The sequence below is a fragment of the Hippopotamus amphibius genome, chromosome 5 (assembly GCF_030028045.1).
Source record: "Hippopotamus amphibius kiboko isolate mHipAmp2 chromosome 5, mHipAmp2.hap2, whole genome shotgun sequence".
NCBI lineage: Eukaryota > Metazoa > Chordata > Mammalia > Artiodactyla > Hippopotamidae > Hippopotamus > Hippopotamus amphibius.
In genome coordinates, this window is record NC_080190.1 from 140,578,203 (window position 1) to 140,582,305 (window position 4,103).

The 4,103-nt window shown below is 42.6% G+C and overlaps 1 non-coding gene across 1 annotated transcript; it reads left to right on the top strand.

The window, feature by feature from the left end:
• Positions 1-3,153: 3,153 nt before the first annotated feature.
• On the top strand, positions 3,154-3,227 carry TRNAW-CCA (transfer RNA tryptophan (anticodon CCA)). Its single transcript has one exon. It is a non-coding gene; the product is annotated as a tRNA-Trp (tRNA).
• The last annotated feature ends 876 nt before the right edge of the window (positions 3,228-4,103 follow it).

Below are 4,103 nucleotides of genomic sequence, written 5' to 3' on the forward strand. Positions count from 1 at the left end.
TAAAAACCAAAGCAGTGTGTCATCTGGAGAATAAAGCAAGGAAACAGAGCAGACCGATAATGTTGCTTATAAGTATATTAAGATAAAAGAAACTAAAAAAGGATAGAAAACAGGGCAACAGAAGAGTGTAGTGTGACTGGAAATATGAAAAGAAAAAGAAAAGAGAGAAAAAATAGAAATGTATAAAAGGTAGAGAAGGAAAGAGGGTAAAAGAGATAAAGTTAGCACTACAAAAAACAGAAATAGAAATATGTAAAAAGTCTAAAAATAAAAATAGAAGGAAAAAATAGAATAAAAGGATAAAAAAATGTTATGTGTAGATCCCTTAGGACTAAGATCATAATTAATTAAAAAAAAACACAAACATATCCAGGGAAATTTTGAAAGCTAGGATCAAATATAATACAGAGCGAGAGTACAATCAGACAGACTGAAGATTCCCAAAACAAAATCAGACAATTATAATCAGAACTAAGATAAAGACCAAACTTAATAATAAAAACCAAAGCAGTGTATCATCTGGAGAATAAAGCAAGGAAACAGAGCAGACTGATAATATTGCTTATAAGTATCTTAAGATAAAATAAACTAAAAAAGGGTAGAAGACAGAGCAACAGAAGAGTGTAGTGTGACTGGAAATATGAAAAGAAAAAGAAAGAAATAGAAATGTATAAAAGATAGAGATGAAAAGAAGGTAAGAGAGATACAGTCAGCATTACAAAAAACTTAGCTAGAAATAGAAATATATAAAAAGGCTAAAAATAAAAATAGAATAAAAAACAGAATTTAAAAAATATGTTATAAAATGTGTAGATCCCTTAGGACTAAGATCATAATTAATAAAATAATAATAATAAAAAAAACTAGAACTGACCCCAGAATTTACCAGATCAATAGAATTAATAATAATATTTCTGTTTCCTTGGGGTCTCAGCTGTAAGTGTCCTTCTAACCACCTTGGGCTTTTTGTATTACTCTGTGACCAGCTTTATTGTTCATCTGTATGTGCCAGTGTGTGGGGAGAGAGGGTACAATAGTGGCTCCTTCCCCTGGGGGTGAGTGAGCAGTGGCACCCTGCCTGGGTTGCAGCAGCTCAGGCAGCTCGGGCGGTGCCTGTTGCAGAGGGACACCAGTGGCTTAGGCCGAGAGAGCAACTCCAACCGCAGCTCCTACCCGCTGCTACGACTCCGCCAGGGCGCCCTACCTGGGTCACAGCAGCTTAGTCAGCTGTGGCTGTGCCTGTTACAGAGGGACGCCGGTAGCTCAGGTGTAAACAGAATGGCTCCAGAGCTGGGCCACTCTATGGACTTTTGGCTCTCGGCTGCAGGCACTCTAGGCCAGCCCTACCCGGGGGCCTTTGTTATCCCTGAGTGTGTTAGCCAGTCCCAGAGGGGTCTTTCATTTGTCCGTCGCAGGCGCTGAGAGAGAGACTACACCTGCGGCTCCTCCCTCCACTTGTGAGTCAGCGCTATTGAGCCACTGCCATGGCCACCCAGCTTTCCATGGTAGGCGTTCTCTGCTGCGGATTTCTTGCCTCCTGTCCTCTCAGTCCATCTCCCCACTGCCAACAATGTTTCTCACCCTGAACCAGTTCTCCGGTTCCCACGTTCCAGCTCTCAAACCCCCTGTTCAGCTGTGAACCGACATCTCAGTCTGGACATGCTGAGCCGTGGTGTGGACCCTCCGAGTGTTTCTCACTCTTTCCCATCTGCCACAGCTCAGTCACTTCACCCTCTTTGAACAGTCCCAAATGCCTCCCTTCTAACCCAGGGAAATTCCCCATTGGAGAAGGGGTTTCCCCATCAGATAAGGGATGTTTCCCTGAATTCGGCAATCTCCCCTCTGTTTCAGATCCCCCTGCCCCAGGGTGTGGGACCTGTCCCTTTCCTTTCTTCTCCTCCTCTTTCTCCTTTTTTTCCCCTCTGTCCTACCCAGTTATGTCAGGATCTTTGCAGTCCTTTCTGGTGCCTGAGGTCGTTTGCTGGTGTTCAGCTGGTTCTCTGTGGGAGTTATTGCATCTTTTGGTGTATTCCTGATGCATCTGTGGAGAGGGATGCACTCCACCTCCTTCTACTTCACCGCCATCTTTCTTCTCTATAGGTGCTTTCTTAAAGTCACCTCATTAACATAAACTCAGGTGTGGTTGAAAGCAGTTTATTATGAATATTAAGACATCTTTATTGCTCTTATCACTTTGGAAAATCCTAGGGTTTTAGGGGTCCTGTGCCAGAAATGGAGACAAAGACTCAATATCCATTTCTTAGTGTGTCACAATGTCATATATGTATACAATAATCCTGTTTAGTTTTTATTCACATCTGTAGTGTGAGTATGTTTAATGACTGGTAGAAGTAGGGCAACAGATAGGACACCCCTCAGGGGAGGGAGGTCTCTCTGATCACTCAGTCAGCCCCCCAGTTAACAAAGGTTTCCACACCTAATGACGCCCAGGGACATCAGGGCTAGGTGGTGAAAGGTCCAAGGTCTGCAGGGAGGTGCTGGCTGTGCTAGGTTGGCAGGGAGGGCGGACCCAGCCATGCACTGAATCAATCCCCAGCTCCATGACTGCTCCCTCCACTGGGGTGTATCCCTGTTCTCCATTCCATACTCAGACTAAGCATCCTGTGGTCGCCACTGTACCTCTGTCCCTCACACACATGTAGCCCCCACCCTGTGCCTACCCAAACCACCCAGCATAGGGCAAAGACCAGGCCAGAGCCATGATGAGGTCTCCAAGGCAGTTGGGATGGCAGACCATACCCCATCACCCAGATACCAGCAGCTGTCACCCTGTTGGTTGTAGAGAAAGAAAAAAAAACAAAAATGGTTATTTTAGAGGAGTGAGATTTTGGTGAAGGTTAAACATAGGGAAAGCTTTCACTTTCTGCTTTAGACACGGTGTTGTCTGATTTCAAAAGGAGCATGTGCTATTTCCCACCCACCCTCAAAATTGGTGAAGCGATGCTCAAACTGGTAAGAAAGAACAGCCTGTTTTGCTAACTCCTATCACTTCTTTAACTAATTTGACATTTCAGGTAAATAAAGGTATATTGTAGTTCAAGATATATTTCAATACAAAAATAAGCAGCTCCATGAATTTCATTATCTTCAATATTATTCTAGAACTTTCAAAATTATTGCTTACCAGGAAATTCCCTGGTAGTCCAGTGGTTAGGACTCCGAGCTTCCACTGCTGGGTGGGCCAGGTTCAATCCCTGGTCAGGGAACTAAGATATCCCACAAGCTTCATGGTGCAGCTGAAAAAAAGAAAAGAAAAAATTATTGCTCAACAAATGAATATTCCTTTTTTTTTCAATTTTGTAAAAGACACAATATGCTTGTTTCTATATGCATAAAAATTTCCTACATGACATGTAAATTTTTATTCATTCCATGTATAATATTAATGTATAAAATACATAGTTGGTTTTACTTCCTACTATAACTTGGTTTGGGACTTGACTTTGATGAGTGATCTGTGTCTCTGGATAGAGATCTCAGAAGTAGTTGATATGTTTTAGTCCTATACCGAATTCTAAGTTAAATATTTCAAGATGGCTTTGGTCAGCCAAGCCTAATGGCTGGTATGCAGACATGAGCAAATCACTAAGAAAAGCAATTAAAACCCTGACTTTGGATATTCAGCTTGGAGACCGGCATATCTGTTGAATGTATTAACAGTGACTCATAACCACATGAGTTAAATATACTAAGGAATTAGATGTTTAGCTCATAGTTCTGGATGTGCTGTGGTCTAGGATTACTGTAACACCAACAGAAAATTGGAATTGAAATAGATATACTGGATGTGACTCCTAACTTCAAGGCCAAGAGTGTGCTAATAATGCACCCTGTTGGGCTGAGACAGGAGGGGAACCTCCCTGTCTCCCTCTGCCTTCTGTTTTCCAGGATTCTGTCAGGCAGGAGGGGGAAAATTCCGTTGCAGGAGCCCATGGTGTAACTTGGATTCTTGCTGCTTATGCAAAGTCCAAAAATCTCAGAACAAAAGGAGCCCTGGTGACAAGTTATAAAGAGAGGGAAATCTGTACCTTCTCACCTTCTTAGGGAATCCCCAGTAGTCCTGTGGGACTTGCATCTGGGCC